The sequence below is a fragment of the Ranitomeya imitator genome, chromosome 8, assembly GCF_032444005.1.
Source record: "Ranitomeya imitator isolate aRanImi1 chromosome 8, aRanImi1.pri, whole genome shotgun sequence".
Lineage (NCBI taxonomy): Eukaryota > Metazoa > Chordata > Amphibia > Anura > Dendrobatidae > Ranitomeya > Ranitomeya imitator.
Genome location: NC_091289.1, coordinates 102341635 through 102362580, shown reverse-complemented (window position 1 = coordinate 102362580; position 20946 = coordinate 102341635). Strand labels below are relative to the sequence as shown.

Sequence of the window (20946 nt, the reverse complement as noted above, 5' to 3'; positions counted from 1 at the left end):
CTACTGTGGGTAAAATCCTGGAGGGCATTCTAAGGGATGCTATACTGGAGTATCTGAAGAGGAATAACCTCATGACCCAGTATCAGCACGGGTTTACTAGGGACCGTTCATGTCAGACTAATTTGATCAGTTTCTATGAAGAGGTAAGTTCCGGACTGGACCAAAGGAACCCAGTAGATGTAGTGTATATGGACTTTTCAAAAGCTTTTGATACGGTGCCACACAAAATGTTGATACATAAAATGAGAATAATGGGGATAGGGAAAAATATGTGTAAGTGGGTTGAGAGCTGGCTCAGGGATAGGAAACAAAGGGTGGTTATCAATGGAACACACTCGGACTGGGTAGCGGTTAGCAGTGGGGTACCACAGGGGTCAGTATTGGGCCCTCTTCTTTTTAACATATTTATTAATGACCTTGTAGGGGGCCATTCAGAGTAGAATTTCAATATTTGCAGATGACACTAAACTCTGCAGGGTAATCAATACAGAGGAGGACAATTTTATATTACAGGATGATTTATGTAAACTAGAAGCTTGGGCTGATAAATGGCAAATGAGCTTTAATGGGGATAAATGTAAGGTCATGCACTTGGGTAGAAGTAATAAGATGTATAATTATGTGCTTAATTATAAAACTCTGGGCAAAACCGTCAATGAAAAAGACCTGGGTGTATGGGTGGATGACAAACTCATATTCAGTGGCCATTGTCAGGCAGCTGCTACAAAGGCAAATAAAATAATGGGATGCATTAAAAGAGGCATAGATGCTCATGAGGAGAACATAATTTTACCTCTATACAAGTCACTTGTTCGACCACACTTAGAATACTGTGCACAGTTCTGGTCTCCGGTGTATAAGAAAGACATAGCTGAACTGGAGCGGGTGCAGAGAAGAGCGACCAAGGTTATTAGAGGACTGGGGCGTCTGCAATACCAAGATAGGTTATTATACTTGGGGCTATTTAGTTTGGAAAAACGAAGACTAAAGGGTGATCTTATGTTAATGTATAAATATATGAGGGGACAGTACAAAGACCTTTCTGATGATCTTTTTAATCATAGACCTGAAACAGGGACAAGGGGGCATCCTCTACGTTTGGAGGAAAAAAGGTTTAAGCATAATAACAGACGCGGATTCTTTACTGTAAGAGCAGTGAGACTATGGAACTCTCTGCCGTATGATGTTGTAATGAGTGATTCATTACTTAAATTTAAGAGAGGACTGGATACATTTCTGGAAAAGTATAATGTTACAGGGTATATACACTAGATTCCTTGATAGGGCGTTGATCCAGGGAACTAGTCTGCCGTATGTGGAGTCGGGAAGGAATTTTTTTCCCCAAGGTGGAGCTTACTCTTTGCCACATGGGTTTTTTTTGCCTTCCTCTGGATCAACATGTTAGGGCGAGTTAGGTTAGGCTATGGGTTGAACTAGATGGACTTAAAGTCTTCCTTCAACCTTAATAACTATGTAACCATATATAGCAGCCACACAGTATATAACACAGGCGACATAGTATATAACACAGCCCACGCAGTATATAACACAGCCCACATAGTATATAGCACAGCCCACGCAGTATATAACACAGCCCACGTACTATATAACACAGCCCACGTACTATATAACAAAACCCACGCAGTATATAACACTGCCCACGCAGTATATAACACAGCCCATGTACTATATAACACAGCCAACGTACTATATAACACAGCCCACGTACTATATAACACAGCCCACGCAGTATATAGCAGCCACGCAGTATATAACACAGGCGACATAGTATATAACACAGGCCATGCAGTATATAACACAGGGCACATTGTATATAGCACAGCCAACGCAGTATATCACACAGCCCACGGAGTGTATAACACTGCCCATGTAGTATATAGCAGCCACGTGGTGTATAACACAGCCCACACAGTATATAACACAGAGCACGTAGTATATAGCACAGCCCACGCAGTATATCACACAGCCCACGGAGTATATAACACTGCCCATGTAGTATATAGCAGCCACGCGGTATATAACACTGCCCATGCAGTATATAACACAGGGCACGTAGTATATAGCACAGCCCACGCAGTATATAACACAGCCCACGGAGTATATAACACTGCCCATATAGTATATAGCAGCCATGTAGTATATAACGCAGCCCACGCAGTATTTAGCAGTGTGGGCACCATATCCCTGTTAAAAAAAAATTAAAACAAATAGTTATATACTCACACACTGTTGTGAATTCTGCTCTTGGGCTCCCTCCGGTGGTTATGAGTGGTAGTGCTGCGGTAGTTGGATCGCAGCATTTATCAGGTGTATCTATTTTTTGCAATTTGGGCTGGGCTATATAGCCTTGCTTGATCCTTTAGTCAGTGCCAGTTGTCCATTGTTTTTGGAGGATTCACATCCCTTCTGGTCTCTCCTGTTTGCTGTGTTTTTCTTCAAAGATAAGTCCTGGCTTTGTTTTTGCTGTCCACCTGCTGTGGACCTTATAGTTCTGTGCATTTTCATGTTTTTGTCTTGTCCAGCTTAGTCTGTGAAGGATTTTTTGCAGCCTAGCTATTTCTCTGGAGATGCAGATTTACCCTCCATGTCTTTAGTCAGATGTGGTGTTTTGTATTTTCTGTGGTGGATATTTTCTAGTGTTTTAATACTGACCGCATAGTACTCTGTTCTATTCTTTCTTTTTAGCTAGTATGGCCTCCTATGCTAAATCCTGATTTCATTTCTGCGTATGTTATTTCCCTCTCCTCTCACAGTCAATATTTGTGGGGGGCTGTCTTTCCTTTGGGGTTTTTCTCTGAGGCATGATAAGTTTCCTGTTTCTGTCTTTAGGGGTAGTTATTTCTTACGCTATGTCGAGGCGTCTAGGGAGTGTTAGGTACCCCCCACGGCTACTTCTAGTTGCGCTGTTAAGTTCAGGGTTTGCGGTCAGTACAGGTTCCACCTTCTCCAGAGTACGTCTCATGCTGCTCCAAGGCCACCAGATCATAACACCCCCTGAGATCCAGCGAAGCTGTGCCGAAAAGCACGGCTGCCGCCATCTTCCGTTCCCAGGATACATTACGAAATTACCCAGATGACTTTAGCGGTCTCGTGAGATCGCTAAGTCTTCTGGGTAATATCGCAATGCATCTCTGGGAACGGCAGATGGCAGCCGGCGCGAGCGCATCGTCGGACTACTTAAGGTGAGAATAGCAGGTTTTTTGTTTTTTTATTATTTTTAACATTACATCTGTTTACTATTGAGGCTGCATAGGCAGCCTCAATAGTAAAAAGTCCCGCGGCAATGTCGCTGATTGGTCGCAGCGGCTGGGCGCGACCAATCAGGGAAGCGGGATTTAAATCCCGCGGCAATGTCGCTATTGGGCGTGACCAATCAGCAAAGCGGGATTTAAATCCCGCACCAATGTCGGCTGGGCGCTAACAATCAGCGAAGCGGGATTTAAATCCCATGCCAATGTCGGCTGGGCGCGACCAATCGGCTTGTGCTATTCTCACCTTCCGTCGTCCACTGATGCGCGCGATGCTGCCGCCAGCTTTCATTCCCAGTGATGCATTGCGAAATTACCCAGATGACTTAGCGGTCTCACGAGAACGCCAAGTCATCTGGGTAATTTCGCAATGCATCACTGGGAACAGAAGCTGGCAGCAGCATCATGCGCATCGGGACAGCTTCGGTGGACGCCAGAGGGTGAGTATATAACTATTTTTTATTGTTATTTTTTTTTTTATTAGGGATATGGTGCGTTATACCTGATGCATTAGAATAGGGCCACCATCCAGTATATACTGTATATATACTGTAGGGATTGTACTCGCTCAGGTGCGGCGGATGACACTCTGGAGGCATGTTTCATTAAAAGTTCACAGGTTTATTGCTCCATAAACCACATAGCAACAGGAACAACAGGTAAACAGTCTTACTTCAGACAGTTGAATCCTCAATGTTCATATTAGAGCTCCGCTCTCTCTCAGACCTGTAGGCATACAGGCTGTGCCATGTCCAGCACGTAGGCTCTCCAGCCTAAATATGGTCTCTGTGTGCTGTTCAGGACGTCTGTCCCCACTTGGAACCGTCCAACACAAAGGCCACTATGCAGTGTCCAGCCAGGACACATGGAAGTCTGTCCACTCTTGCAGACTCCCAAACACACTCACTGCCTGGGCTACACACACCTCTTTACATAAGTGTAACCACACCCAGATACCTGTCACATGGCCAGTCAGGTGAGTGTGACATCACCACAGGTCCTTCAACACAAAACCATCTTAGGTATTCAAACACGCCTCTTAGGGTGGGTTTATAGGTGACTGAACCCACCCATCTCTCCAATCACCTGGAAGCCTTCCCAATGTAAACAAATCCCTCAGCAGTAGATCTGCTTGAGCAAAACATACCCAGGCTTCCACCCACCTCTGCGATACATACCGTCCATTAATCACATGACCTTTAGCCACGCTACAATACATAGAGTAGATATAACAAGGTAAGTCACATATATATTTAACATAGTGCTTGTGTAGCTTACTGTACATATATTTAATTAATAAATATCTGAAAAACATTGTGTGGGATTCCCTGAAAATTGTTGTGAATTCTGTGGCAGAGCTCCCTCCTGTGGTCACAAGTGGTACTTCGGCTGATTCTGTCTATGAGCTTCCGTTGGTGGATGTGAGTGGTACTGCGGCTATTGAGTTTCCTTCCTCAGGTGATGAGGTTAAGTCGTTAGGTGCTGCTCTATTTAACTCCACCTAGTGCTTTGCTCCTGGCCTCCAGTCAATGTTCTAGTATTGGTCTTGCTTCCTCCTGGATCGTTCCTGTGGCCTGTCTTCCTGCATAAGCTAAGTTTTGCTTGTGTTATTTTTGTTTGCTATTTTTTCTGTCCAGCTTGCTTAATTGGTTTTTCTTGCTTGCTGGAAGCTCTGGGACGCAGAGGGAGCACCTCCGTACCGTTAGTCGGTGCGGAGGGTCTTTTTGCCCCCTCTGCGTGGTTGTTTATAGGGTTTTCTGTTGACCGCAAAGCAATCTTTTCTATCCTCGGTCTGTTCAGTAAGTTGGGCCTCATTTTGCTAAATCTATTTCATCTCTGCGTTTGTATTTTCATCTCAACTCACAGTCATTACATGTGGGGGGCTGCCTTTTCCTTTGGGGTATTTCTCTGAGGCAAGGTAGGCTTATTTTTCCTTCTTAGGCCTAGCTAGTTTCTCAGGCTGTGCCGAGTTGCATAGGGAGCGTTAGGCGCAATCCACGGCTGCCTCTAGTGTGGTTGGATAGGATTAGGGATTGCGGTCAGCAGAGTTCCCACGTCTCAGAGCTCGTCCTATGTCTTTTGGTTATTGTCAGGTCACTTTGTGTGCTCTGAACTTCAATGTCCATTGTGGTTCTGAATTACCTATTCATAACAGAAAATGTTTTAACCAGCAGAGGGAAAGCGGACAGCTGGGGGCAGCCTGGGAAGGGGATAATGCTTCTGAGGCTATTAATATCACCTCACTGCTGTCTACTAAGCCTTTTTCTGGTTATTAAAATAGGTGACCCCCCAAAAAAGATGTAGGGTTCCCTTTGTCATATTGACAAATATTTCCTTGGAAAACTACCTTTAAATTACATAGAGACTTACTCAATGTAAAAGCTCATGTTAAAATCGCTTTCATATGGATTGCATTTGCATATCATTCATGACATCTGAATAACGAGTGTCGTGCAAGTGGCATGCGAGTACAATCCGATTTGTATTAAGCAATGTTAATACAAATCGGATTGTACTCGCATGCCACTTGCACGACACTCGTCCAACTTTTCAGGAACAATATTGGACTGATGATTTTACGGTGATGGGTATGAGCCCCAATTATGAGTCTAAAAAAGCCCCAGGGCCAGTATTGTGACATGAAAAAAAACATTGCCAATTTAAAAAAATAAATAAAGCAGGAACACAATGACGGGAGGAAGGTATCCTTCCACACTGCATTCCTCCGCCGCTGTAAAAAAAATAGTCCATAGTTTCACTTTTGGCATTGCTGTGTGAGAAATTTTCCCACGCAGCAATTGCCATAAAGTGAGACTTTGAACTATAGTAACCTCAGTGATGCACTGCAGGAACCATTGTCTCCTGTCAGTGTGTCACTGAGGGTCCCATAGAGCAGTGACATCAGCCGATGTCACTGTTCTATAGGGGAGATCGTCATGGGACACTCGTTATTAATTGGACTGTGTCGGACAGGTAGTATACTGTTTATTATTTTACGTTTTTTGCAGGCACTGAGGTATGGCAAGTATGGTTAAATGAAGAATATTAAAATACTTTTTTCCCTGATGTGTGTGTGTTTTATTAACCCTTTATTACTATTGGATTAATAATGGATAGGGGTCTTATTGACGCCTCTCCGTTATTAACCCGGCTTAATGTAACCTTACAATAGCAAGGTGACATTAACCCCTTATTACCCCATATCCCACCGCTACACGGGAGTGGGAAGAGAGGGGCCAACTGCCGGATTAGGCGCATCTTAAATAGTAACTGAGGTTACTATTCAAAGTCTCACTTTATGGCAATTGCTGCGTGGGAAAATTTCTCACACAGCAATGCCAAAAGTGAAACTAGGGACTATTTTTTTTACAGCGGCAGAGGAATACAGTGTGGAAGGATACCTTCCTCCCATCATTGTGTTCCTGGAGCCCCTGGAGAGCGGTCGCATCAGCTGATGCTGTCGTTCTCCACGGGAGATCGTCATGGGACACTCGTGGATTTCTGCGGACAGGGAGTATATTGGTTGTTTGTTATTTTAATATTTTTTACAGATGACACTGGCTTCGGGGAACAAAGTGACAAGTGATGTTGAGTATGTGCTCTATGTTATATGTACAGTACGTCTATATGTATGTATTGTATGTAATGTATGAATGTATTGTATGTAGTATGTATGTATGTATGTAGTATGCATGTAGTATGTATGTAGTATGTATGTAGTGTATAGTATGTATGTAGTATGTATGTAGTGTGTAGTATAAAGTATGTATGTAGTATGTATGTAGTATGTATGTAGTATATAGTATGTATGTAGTATGTTTGTAGTATGTATGTAGTATGCATTTATGTAGTATGTAGTACGAATGTAGTATGTATGTAGTATATAGTATATAGTATGTACTGTATGTAGTATGTATGTAGTATACAGTATGTATGTAGTATGTATGTAGTATGTAGTATGTATGTAGTATGTGTGTAGTATATAGTATGCAGAGCCCCAGCAGGCCTGTACAGTCCCCCGGCAGGCCCACACAGAGCCCGGCAGCCCACACAGAGCCCCTGCAGGCCCGCACGGACCCCAGGCAGCCCGCAGAGACCCCCCGGCAGCCCGCACAGAGCCCAGGCAGGCCTGCACAGACCCCAGCAGGTACGCACAGACACCCCGGCAGGCACGCACAGACTCCCGGCAGCCCGCACAGAGCCCCGGCAGCCCGCACAGAGCCCCGGCAGCCCGCACAGAGCCCCGGCAGCCCACAAAGAGCCCCAGCAGGCCTGTACAGACCCCCGGCTGGCCCACACAGACCCCGGCAGCCCACACAGAGCCCCTGCAGGCCCGCACAGACCCCAGGCAGCCCGCACAGAGCCCCGGCAGGCCTGCACAGACCCCAGCAGGCACGCACAGACACCCCGGCAGGCACGCACAGACTCCCAGCAGGCCGCACAGACCCCCAGCAGGCCGCACAGACCCCCGGCAGGCCGCACAGACCCCTGCAGGCACGCACAGACACCCCGGCAGGCACGCACAGACTCCCAGCAAGCCGCACAGACCCCCGGGAGGCCGCACAGACCCCCGGCAGCCCGCACAGAGCCCCGGCAGCTCCCACAGAGCCCCGGCAGGCGCGCACAGAGCCCCGGCAGGCCGCACAGAGCCCCGGCAGGCATGCACAAATCCCCGGCAGGCCCGCACAGACCCCCCACGGTCATGCACAGACCCCAGCCGCACACACGCAGTCTCCACCAACGCACCGCCCACACTCCATTATAGTGCATCATTGCACTATAGGAACGTCCGATTCCGGTATCCGATATCGCAAAAGTATCGGAACTCGGTATCGGAATTCCGATACACGAATATCAGCCGATACCCGATATTTGCAGTATTGGAATGCTCAACACTAATGATGTGTTGCTCCATTTTAAAATCAGTTAGTATAATTCATAAATCTTTCAAAATTGAAAAAAATGGCAACTTTTTGACTCCATTAAAAGCCTTGTTTGTCTCCTAGACCTTGCCATTACAGCTTTGCAGACATCTACTACCATGTGTAGAGCTACTCCATGATTTGTGGAAATGGGTAGCAACTAGCATCCGATAATAATGTCAATAAATTAAAGCGTGTATTTTGCACAGATATGCAAAATTTTGGATTATGATTTTTTTCAAATCCAATGACTGATTCTTATATTTTCTTATGCCCTGATTTTAAAAAGAAACACTTCTATTTTCAACCATCTCGTATGTATTCATTTTTAAAGTTGAACGTTTCCACGTTGCACGTACAAATGTAGCCTTCATGACTAGGATTTTACTGTTCCCTCCAGATCATAGGCACGCCAAAACTAAAGCTTTCATTCTTCCCTTTAGACCTTCAGCGTCCATTAATTTATAGCCAATTTAATGACACTAAAATCATTCAACAAAAGGTCACGAAGGGGGTTCAAAGTACGGTGCACAGTGTATTTTTACGGAGTTCAGGGATCAAAAGTTTATTTACGTAAAAAATCACCTCTTACTTTTCAAACAATTTTTTACCCTTGCAGACCTGGGTAATTGTTTTTTTTTTTTAAATATTTGGTTGGATTTCAGCAGAAACCGTGAAACCTTTATTGTGTCCCGTCTGTTACATTGATCCTGAAAACTGTTATCATATAAGTACAAAACATGTAACTTTTGCTTTGGCAATCTATTGCTAGAGTAGAAGAAAAGACGACAGCCCTTTATAATGTAGTTTGCTCCGCGTATTGAGAATTCTGAATTGTTGAAGCAGCAGCTGCGTGTATGACATTGCTTTTTCCCCCTCAATGTTCCGTTTTTACAGACATGAAAAATGCTGTTTTATTATTAGGCTTTCCTGTGGACAATATGTATAAACCTGCTAGTATAATCTTTTACATAAGTGATTGCTAAGCACCAAATATGAAAAATGTGACTTTCTATTGAAATAAAGACAATTATTGTAACTATCCTCTTGTAAAGCCAAACAAATTACAGACCTGAGGCTTGAAAAAAATAAATAGATTATAAAATGGAATCAACTTACTTTGAAGGACTGCTCACCATTGAGTTAGAGGATATATGTGTTTACGTTTTCACTTAGACATTAACATATGAAAACGGAGATGCTGCCAGACGCTCATCTCGCAGAGCAAAGGTCAAAGTGTAGTTGTTCTTGTGAAAAATTAACCAAAGGTGACCTTATAATGCAGCAAATTATTTGTTTGCTGCAATTCCAAACTATAAACTGTTTATCACAGAAAATAGTCCCTGGTTTCCCCAGATATATACAATATGAAAAGTATAAGACCTAATGATTATTCAGTCATTCTAAATGAAATAAAGCCTATAAGACAGATAGTTATCCAAATATTATCGTTTCTACTTGGGGAGATCGACATGCTAAGCATGCCGAGATGAGGATACTTAAAGCCGCAATGCTCCTCTGGGTAATATGCTAATTATGCAAATTGTCTCTTCAGAGAGGATGAGAGCTAGAACTCTAGTGCCACCTATTGGAAGGTAGCAATCCTACATGTCAATGTTGACCCTTTAACAAGCCTTAAATGACAAAAATGAAAAGAGGGGCGCACTACTTGTTGGTATAAAAATAGCAATAACAGCAAAGGGGTGCACTACCTAGTCTAAATATAGCAATATGGAACCACAAGAAAAAGATTAGACTAATACGGTATGCACAACCACAGCCCATATAAAAGTATCAAAACGTTTATTAACACCTCACAATATGTATAAAAACACTTAAAACACAATACAAAAATCAATACATAAATCACACCCTAAAAAAGCGCCCTATTATTGCAATATGAACATCACAAACAACATAGAATATGGAATATACAGTTGCATACTGAACCCCGTGTGCACCAGGATGCCAGCCCTGAGCCTGGGCTATGCTTAATCAAACAGGCAATCTAAACATCCTGGCCCCATGGATATGTGGTGTCCCTGGTTACTGGAACAACAAGAGCTCAATAAATGTCCTTTGAGATGGATAAAAAAGGACCCAAACCAATAAAAAAAAAATATATATATACACACATATATATATAATATCAGATGTATACAACCTGATCAATTGCATATGCAGGGTCAAAGTCCAAGATTCCCTGTTCCTAGGGTGATTGAAAAAGCAGGCTAGTCAGTGGGAGCACACAGAGCCATTGTAATGCATATATATATTTATTGGTTTGGGTCCTTTTTTATCCATCTCAAAGGACATTTATTGAGTTCTTGTTGTTCCAGTAACCAGGGACACCACATATCCTTGGGGCCAGGATGTTTAGATTGTCTGTTTGATTAAGCATAGCCCAGGCTCAGGGCTGGCATCCTGGTGCACACGGGGTTCAGTATGCAACTGTATATTCCATATTCTATGTTATTTGTGATGTTCATGTTGCAATAATAGGGCGCTTTTTTGGGGTGTGATTTATGTATTGATTTTTGTATTGTGTTTTAAGTGTTTTTATACATATTGTGAGGTGTTAATAAAGGTTTTGATACTTTTATATGGGCTGTGGTTGTGCATACCGTATTAGTCTAACCTTTTTCTTGCGGTTCTTTAACGAGCCTTGTCACATGACTAAGAATAATCGCCAAACCAGAATCTCAATTTGCAGACACTGTGTTTTGGGGTACTGCCCCTCATCAGTGCAAAGCGGAGATCTGGTTTGGTTGTGTCCGCAAGGAGAAATGATAATTCTTGGATAGCGGTCTGACCGCAAGGATAAACGATAATTCTTGGATAACGGTCTGACGCCTCTCACACAGCCAAACCAGATCTCCGCTTTGCTCTGATGAGGGGCAGTACCCCGAAACACAGTGTCTGCAAATTGAGATTCTGGTTTGGCGATTATCCTAAGTCATGTGACAAGGCTCGTTAAAGGGTCAACATTGACTTGTAGGATTGCTACCTTCCAATAGGTGGCACTAGAGTTCTAGCTCTCTTCCTCTCTGAAGAGACAATTTGCATAATTAGCAAGTAACACAGATATAGATTTACAGACACCTTATATAGTCTTCTGTGTGTTCATGCATTCACAGGTACAGTGGGGAAAATGAATATTGGATACACTGACAATTTTCCAAGCTTTCTCACCTACAAAGAATGGAGAGGTCTGTAATTTTAATCAAAGAAGAGCACGTACTGGACACAGCAATAGATATATATCACAAATAATGAAGGCATAGTCCGAAAGTTATATACATCTCCTGTATCAGAAAGAATGGCAGACCGTTCAGAAATAGTGTAAAACCAAAAAGAGGAAAACGCAGAACAGGGGTCAAGAAGTAGTAGGACAAGAAAAAAAAATTAAGGCTAAAATACCTTTAGTAGTGAAGGCAAAATATAACATTACAAATAAGAACAAGGGGCCCACGCAGATGACAAGTTAACACAGAATATATAAAAATGTAGAATTAATATTAATAACTAAAGAATCAATATTAAAAATGTATCAGTGTTAACATACAATACCCCAGTATTATCTACCAAAGAATGATATACAGTACAGACCAAAAGTTTGGACACACCTTCTCATTTAAAGATTTTTCTGTATTTTCATGACTAAGAAAATTGTAAATTCACACTGAAGGCATCAAAACTATGAATTAACACATGTGGAATTATATACTTAGCAAAAAAGTGTGAAACAACTGAAAATATGTGTTATATTCTAGGTTCTTCAAAGTAGCCACCTTTTGCTTTGATGACTGCTTTGCACACTCTTGGCATTCTCTTGATGAGCTTCAAGAGGTAGTCACCGGAAATGGTTTTCACTTCACAAGTGTGCCCTGTCAAGTTTAATAAGTGGGATGTCTTGCCTTATAAATGGGGTTGGGACCATCAGTTGTGTTGAGTAGGGTTGAGCGAAACGGGTCGAAATTGTTCAAAAGTCGCCGACTTTTGGCGAGGTCGGGTTTCATGAAACCCGACCCGACCCCAGTGGGGGGTCGGCCATGAAGTCGGCGATCTTTTGAATCTGGAATCGGAATTCCGATCCCGATTCCCGATATGTTTAAGATATCGGGAATTGGTATCGGAATTCAGATTAAAGTGTAAAATATAGAATTAAAATAAAAAATATTGCAATACTTACCCTCTGACGCGCCCTGGTACTAACCGGCAGCCTTCCTCCTTCGAATCCGCGCTTCTAGGACCTTGCTGTGACGTCGCGGTGACGTCGCGGCTTGTGATTGGCTTGTGATATTCCTATTAGGTATATACTCACCCTCGGAAGCGCCCTGCTTCCTTCCGACAGCCTTCCTTCCTAAGAATCAGCCCTTCCAGGACCTTCGGTGACGTCGCGGGTGACGTCGCGGCTTGTGATTGGCCGCGCGAGCGGTCACATGGGCGGCCGCGCGGCCAATCACAAGCCGCGACGTCTCCCGCGACGTCACCGAAGGTCCTGGAAGGCTGATTCTAAGGAAGGAAGGTTCCCGGTTAGTACCAGGGCGCGTCAGAGGGTAAGTATAAGGATATTTTTTATTTTAATTCTATATTTTACACTTAAATATGGATCCCAGGGCCTGAAGGAGAGTTTCCGCTCCTTCAGACCCTGGGAACCATGGAAACCCAATGCACTGCATTGGGTTTCGAGTTTCGGCCTACCCCGACCCCGACTTTTTTATAGGATCGGCCGATTTCACTCGACCCGACTTTTCCAAAAGTCGGGTTTCATGAAACCCGACCCGATCCTATAAAAGTGAAGGTCGCTCAACCCTAGTGTTGAGCAGAAGTCTGGTGGATACACAGCTGATAGTCCTACTGAATAGACTGTTAGAATTTGTATTATGGCAAGAAAAAAACAGCTAAGTAAAGAAAAACGAGAGGCCATCATTACTTTAAGAAATTAAGGTCTGTCCGTCCGAAAAATTGGAAAAACTTTGAAAGTGTCCCCAAGTGAAGTTGCAAAAACCATCAAGCGCTACAAAGAAACAGGCTCACATGAGGACCGCCCCAGGAAAGGAAGACCAAGAGTCACCTCTGCTTCTGAGGATAAGTTTATCTGAGTCACCAGCTTCAGAAATCACAGGTTAACAGCAGCTCAGATTAGAGACCAGGTCAATGCCACACAGAGTTCTAGCAGCAGACACATTTCTACAACAACTGTTAAGAGGAGACTTTGTGCTGCAGGTCTTCATGGTAAAATAGCTGCTAGGAAACCACTGCTAAGGACAGGCAACAAGCAGAAGAGACATGTTTGGGCTAGAGAACACAAGGAATGGACATTAGACCAGTGGAAATCTGCGCTTTGGTCTGATGAGTCCAAATTTGAGATCTTTGGTTCCAACCACCGTGTCTTTGTGCGACGCAGAAAAGGTGAACGGATGGACTCTAAATGCCTGGTTCCTTCCGTGAAGCATGTAGGAGGAGGTGTGATGGTGTGGGGGTGCTTTGCTGGTGACACTGTTGAGGATTTATTCAAAATTGAAGGCATACTGAACCAGCATGGCTACCACAGCATCTTGCAGCGGCATGCTATTCTATTCGGTTTGTGTTTAGTTGGACTATCATTTTCAACAGGACAATGACCCCAAACACACCTCAAGGCTGTGTAAGGGCTATTTGACAAAGAAGAAGAGTGATGGGGTGCTATGCCAGATGACCTAACCTCCACAGTCACCAATCGAGATGGTTTGGGGTGAGCTGGACCGCAGAGTAAAGGCAAAAGGGCCAACAAGTGCTAAAAATCTCTGGGAACTCCTTCAAGATTGTTGAAAGACCATTTCCGGTGACTACCTCTTGAAGCTCATCAAGAGAATGCCAAGAGTGTGCAAAGCAGTCATCAAAGCATAAGGTGGCTACTTTGAAAAACCTAGAATATAAGACATTTTCAGTTGCTCCACACTTTTTTGTTAACTATATAATTCCACATGTGTTAATTCATAGTTTTGATGCCTTCAGTGTGAATGTACAATTTTCATAGTCATGAAAACACAGAAAAATCTTTAAATGAGAAGGTGTGTCCAAACTTTTGGTCTGTACTGTACATATTGCACATAATAAATGACAAAAAAAAAGGCACACAAGGACCAATCATATACTGTCAGTGTGACAAGAAGAAATAAAAATAGTGGTGAAAAATATATGTAAAAAAGTGTATATGTGCATGTACACAGCCAAATAAATATTAATGAATAATTATGTGTCATACAATGCAGTGCAAGTAATTAGGAGACAACAAGGAAAATCAACAGTGATATGTCAACAAAAGCTTCATACATTCAAAAGAAATAAAATTAATAAAACGTAATACAACAACACTCAAACTGTCTCAAATAAAGTGCTTGTGGAAGAGTGGAAAGTGGGGGAGAAGGAAAAGAAGAGGGAGGGAAAATGGGGGATTATAGACTGGTCACTAGTATGCATCACGTTATGTGCAATAAGATTGAGCAAGAGATGCTGTAAATCACATGAATGTATGAAGGCTATTTATAAGACTGAGATTCAGCATCCAATGGTCACAAGCAGGAAATTAAGCCATTACATAGGCAGAAGGGCAATGGATTACCTGGGAGTATGGAGACACGCCCCGATGCACATTTCGGGACCTTTTCTTCTTCAGGTGGTGTCAGCTGGTGTGTACCAGAGGTTTATATAGTGCATATTATGGGCCACTGATATGAGAGGATCCGAGATAGGTCAGCGCATTAATCTTTTACTGAGCTTAATGTGCAAAATAAGGGCCTAATGTTTGCCCTACAGCACAATTTGACCAATTCACTGTGATAAAAGATCTGCATTTGTTTGCGAGGAAGTTGTTGTTCAAGTGGTTTTTTCATGATGAAACAACCTTTAAATTATATCCCACAGAGACGGAACAGGAGACACTAGCCACATTGGAGGATCTAGCAAGGGAGCATAATTCTGCTGATACAGGTAAGATACCTAGATCCATTTTACCAAAGTCACGTAAATTTCCCCCATTACCACATGCCCTCCAATTGATATTTTTGTCAAGATGGTAAGTAGAGATATCAACAAAATTCCCTGTTACCCTTCAATTAACAACTCTAGTTACAATGAGAAACTTAGCCTTAAGAAATTACAGAGCTTAAAAGATGTTATATTTAAACCAGCTGACAAAGGGGGCAATGTGGTTGTTTGGACGAAATCTATGTACAAAGCAGAAGCCTTCAGGAAATTGAAGGATGTTTAACCCCTTTACCCCCAAGGGTGGTTTGCACGTTAATGACCGGGCCAATTTTTACAATTCTGACCACTGTCCCTTTATGAGGTTATAACTCTGGAACGCTTCAATGGATCCTGATAATTCTGACATTCTGACACTGTTTTCTCGCTACATATAGTACTTCATGATAGTGATAAAATTTCTTTGATATTACCTGCATTTATTTGTGAAAAAAATGAAAATTTGGCGAAAATTTAGACAATTTCACAATTTTCCAACTTTGAATTTTTATGCCCTTAAATCACAGAGATATGTCACACAAAATACTTAATACTTGAAGTTCATTTTCTGTCCTCCGTAGTACACGCCTGCACAAGGCAATCTTGCCTTGTGCAGGCGTGTACTATGGAGGACAGAGAATGAACTTCTATCCAATATTGCAGCCAGCATGCAGCCAGCGGGTAAGGAAAGGGTGAATCAAACACCTGAAAACCCCGCCTCCATGGTTGAAAATTGTTCCCTCCAAATTTAGGTGACAGAGTCCCTTTAAGGATAATGTATATCCCAAAGGTTATATGATGAAGAAAAGGTTTGAGGTCTGGTCTTACCTGCCCCTGTCTGTGGTGGACAGAATCGGCTTAATCAAAATGATAATTCTTCCAAAGTGTTTGTATGTTCTGGAACATACATCAATTAGGGTCCCCAAAGGATTTTTTAGAAAATTGCATGGCATGATGGCAGCATATATATGGGGTTCTTAAAGGCCTAAATTAAGTATTGGATCCCTGCAGAGACCCAAAAACCTGGGTGGATACGGAGTGCCTGACTTATTTTTGTATTATCTAGCAGGTCAAATACGCTACTTAAAGAATTGGATAGTTGGGGACAATCTCTCTAATGCAGAGACTCATCTCAAACATCTCCTGGGTGGACATACACCATGGGCAATATTGGAAGGTTCCTATAGACCACCACAAGGGTTATTATTTGCACACACCTTGGCTACACAGGTGTGGCGAGAAAGTAAGAAATTCTCTGATCAAGTAGGAGAAACTCGGATATGGCACGAATTTCCGCACCTCAAAAATCTACAAGACCCAATTTTTGGGAAACAAAATGGAATAAAGACAGTTAACCAGAATTTGGAAATGAAACTGTATTATTGTTTGAACAAATTCATATAAAATGTAGGATCCCTCATAGGGATTTTTATAGATATCTGCAAATGAGACATGCCGTAATGCATCAGTTTCCATTTCCTAGAATGCGAATATCCAGATATCCATTGATAGGAGTTCTTCAACTCAAGGACCCACGGGCATAATATCCTCCCTATATACCTTTCTGCAAAACTTCAGAATTGCATCTACTCAACTTGCTGTAGAGAGCAATTAATCCCCTCTATTGATGATGATCAATGGGATGATGCCGTAAAGGCACATACGATGGTATCGCCGGCTGCAAATAATAAGTTACTTCAATTATAAGGCACAACGTAAATAAAATACGAAGAATAGGACTGCCCCATTATGAGAATGCCGTGAAGTGGCGGGGTAGCTCAAAGAATTGATCAATTGTTTGCTAAATGTCTCATATTTGAAATACAGTTAGAATTTATTATGTGCATGTGCACTTTAATTATTGCGTTCTGACCATAAGCAGTGCTGGCTTCTCCCCCTTTTTTTTTTGTTAATTTAATTATATATACTTTATCAAGCCTATCTGACCCCGAGTAGACTACATGAATTTGGTAGACTAGTTACTGATGAATGTCATAGATGTGGGGAACGGGGAGCTCATTTCTGGCATCTTATTTGGAATTGTGGGATAATATGAGGATACTGGAGTGATGTAGTATCTACATTAGAGTGGATAATTGGGATACCAATTGAATGTAGTCCAGAGTTGTGTATCCTGGGAATTGTGGATGAAGAGAGGTGGGTGCATCATGATAGAATATTTCTCAGGGAAGTTCTATTTATAGCTAGGAAAGCAATAATATTGAGGTGGATGAGGAGGAAGCCTCCTGCTATTAATCAATGGAAAAATTGGTGAATGATATAATACCATATGAGAACATCTTATATAAAAATAGAGGATGTCCCCAGAAGTTCCATAAGATAAGGGAGAGATGGTGTGATTCACCCTTACTGCATGACTGCGTATCGCCAAGATTAGTCCTTCTCTCTCATGACATCATAATGCCACCATACCAAATTCTCCATAAAACCAAAACTTATTACTGAACAAATTAATGATACAGGAAAGAAATATATCTTGGTACCGTGTTAGCCAGTGGATAGAAAAATATTTAGAATTGAGAGTCCTCAGTGGTTGATACCTTTTAATGGCTAACTGAAAAGATGGTAACAAATTGCAAGCTTTCGAGACTACACAGGTCTCTTCATCAGGCAAAGACGGAGTGCCTGACTTATTTTTGTATTATCTAGCAGGTCAAATACGCTACTTAAAGAATTGGATAGTTGGGGACAATCTCTCTAATGCAGAGACTCATCTCAAACATCTCCTGGGTGGACATACACCATGGACAATATTGGAAGGTTCCTATAGACCACCACAAGGGTTATTATTTGCACACACCTTGGCTACACAGGTGTGGCGAGAAAGTAAGAAATTCTCTGATCAAGTAGGAGAAACTCGGATATGGCACGAATTTCCGCACCTCAAAAATCTTTGCCTGATGAAGAGACCTGTGTAGTCTCGAAAGCTTGCAATTTGTTACCATCTTTTCAGTTAGCCATTAAAAGGTATCAACCACTGAGGACTCTCAATTCTAAATATTGAACAAATTAACACATTAACACAGGTAATATACAGATGATCAGGTTTTTAAATACATCAGATAGGGATTGCATACATCAGTTAGGACTGCTCTGATATGGGTATACCTTGACGTTTGGTGGAGCAGCTTAGTATACATTTTTTGCAAAAAATGTATCAACCAAATACCCTGTTTTTTACATCTTTTTACTAGCACTTGCGGATTACTGTGATTTTTTGAAACTGAGTGTTTTTGGTTCTACTATGCTCTTTTGTGTCTTCAAGATTCTTGGTGGTGTGTGAACATGTTCCCATGGACTTGTTCACTGTGCAAGTAGCCCATGTGTTCCTGTTTCCATAATTGTTCTCTTGTGTCTACAAGACTAGGGAGTTACCCACCACTCCTCTTGGGCTATCTGCACAAAAGCTGTTCCACTCAGCATGTCCACATGGACTTTTCCTCTCTGAACCCTGTTCACACAGGTAATATACAGATGATCAGGTTTTTAAATACATCAGATAGGGATTACATACATCAGTTAGGACTGCTCTGATATGGGTATACCTTGACGTTTGGTGGAGCAGCTTAGTATACATTTTTTGCAAAAAACGTATCAACCGAATATCCTGTTTTTTACATCTTTTTACTAGCACTTGCGGATTACTGTGATTTTTTGAAACTGAGTGTTTTTGGCTCTACTATGCTCTTTTGTGTCTTACAAATTAACACATGACCATTTTTTCTTTGTATAAATTGGCCACAGCGGCCATTTATTAACAAAACAAACATAATAACACTATTTATACAATTGTGTAAAAAACTTGAGGGGAGGGTTCTTGGAGCTAACAAAACTGGCACACCATGGGCAAAAGCCCCCCCACAAACTCTTTTAACCTAACCTTCTTTACCCTGAGCCGTAACCACCAGCTCGAGGGCACCATGTAACCCATTTCCGGGCAAACCAACTCCAAAAGCTCCCGAGGTAAACACCCCGTCCAGAGCCCATAAACCGAAGCCAGTTCAACCCCATAAGACATCAACTCCAAGAACCCAACCCCCCGCAGCCACTGTGACAATGACCTAACACTAACTCCCTAGAAGTAAAATAATCCCGTTAAAACCGAATGCCCCAACCCCCACCAATCAACTAATCCCCACAAAAACAGGGGCGGGTGGGTGAGTTCTTCTTTCCCTGCTAATGCCACATGTACTGTCCCTAACCACACATTTTTTTTATACCCACACTCTCCTCAGCCTAAACACCCGCCCCCTCCTTTGTCCCCTTTCAACCAATCCCACTGCACTGCCTTCAAATGTTCCCACTCACCTTGGCACCACAGTCATGGGGGGGCTTTCATTTAGCTGTGCATATTGCAGCCCCCCCCCCCCCCCCCGCTTTTGTCCCCTAATGCCATGACTTCATCTATCTCATGATACAATCCCTGATGCATGTCCCTTGCAGTACATGAAAATTTTGTTGTGTATATGTCAGGAGACAGCAGGCACGTAGGATGCAGTAACGGACCGTATACAGACCAAGTGTAACAGGGGTTTATTGTACAGGGGATTTTCCACGCAGGGAGGGAACGGAGGGATAATTTAAGGTTGCTGGTGGCACCTAGGCTATGACGCAGTAAGGGTCTGACGCAGTCCTGAGGAAGTCCGTGTCCTGAATTCTGAAGATGGGGGTGTTTCCTCGTGGTCCTGACGTTGGTGGTGTTTCCTCATGGTCCTAAGGCGGGTCTTGGGCACAGAAGTTGTGGAGGCCGAGAAGAAAACGTCCATATCACCAGCTGTGATTGTTCCAGCACAACGGAGGCATGCAGCACTCTCAAAGCACAGTTCACAACGGGCAGCCCGATTTGTTGTACTGTATAGTTGTGCGCCTACATCCCGCTAACAGACCTTATACCTCACAGTCAGTGATGTCGGCAGAGTCAGCTGTGTCAGTGAGGTCAGTACAGCACTCAGTCGACAGTTTCTAGAGATATTTCTGTGACATCCCAGGTTTGGACCTAATCCTCCGCATCGCCTCACAGCTCTAGCCTTCCCACAGGCATCTCGCTCGTTAAACATTCCCGCCCAAACCGTCTGATCACTCACACACTACAGTTCCCTCAGCTTAACCATGCCCCCTTTCCTCAAGTGCAGGGAACAGTCCATGGTACTAAGCCCCCCCCTTGCAACATAGGTGACTGCCCCAATGGCTCCAGACCCATCACGGAGGAAGCACACCTAGCTGCGTTCTTCTCCTCACATTCCCCCTCTCTTTGTGCTTGCCATTCCATGGGCGAGAGTTCTTGCAGTATGCATTGACATTCTTCTATGTTTTAAACAACTTGCTGCCAATCAAAACGATCCTGATCAAATCGGTTAAGGGCTTTTCCTGCTGTCGAACATTCAGAATGTCATAAACTGGGAATATCAGTTGGTTCTACTTGGGTAGTTGAATCAGGCTGGATCAACAATTGCGGAGATGTGCTCAACTCTAGAAAAACAGTCGTTTCAGGAATTGCAGGAGTCCCAGGGGCCTCAGGTTTCTGTCCTCTTTCTGGTTCTGCTCGTGATGGTTCAGGGCATTCCTCCTCTTCACTATCACTAGTGACTGGTGGAAGATTCTCAGGAGCATTGTGTTCTTCTTTCTCAGTTCGAGCAGGGTCTCTAGACATGCAGAGGCATGACATATTTCGGTGCACAACATGAGTAGGAGCATCTTTGACCCCTTCGGGCTGAACTTCATAGATG

General features: G+C 42.9%; 1 protein-coding gene across 2 annotated transcripts in view; it reads right to left on the bottom strand.

Annotated features, from left to right (window-relative positions):
* LOC138647888 (flavin-containing monooxygenase 5-like) overlaps positions 1-20946 on the bottom strand; it is a 243987-nt gene that overhangs the window by 192344 nt on the left and 30697 nt on the right. The window contains exon 1 of one of the 2 annotated variants that reach the window (XM_069737226.1): positions 9311-9431. The exons of the other annotated variant lie outside the window; for it this stretch is intronic. The gene's annotated coding sequence lies outside the window, so the exon portion shown is untranslated. Of the gene's footprint in view, positions 1-9310; positions 9432-20946 lie in introns of those variants that run through there. 2 annotated transcript variants of the gene reach the window in all.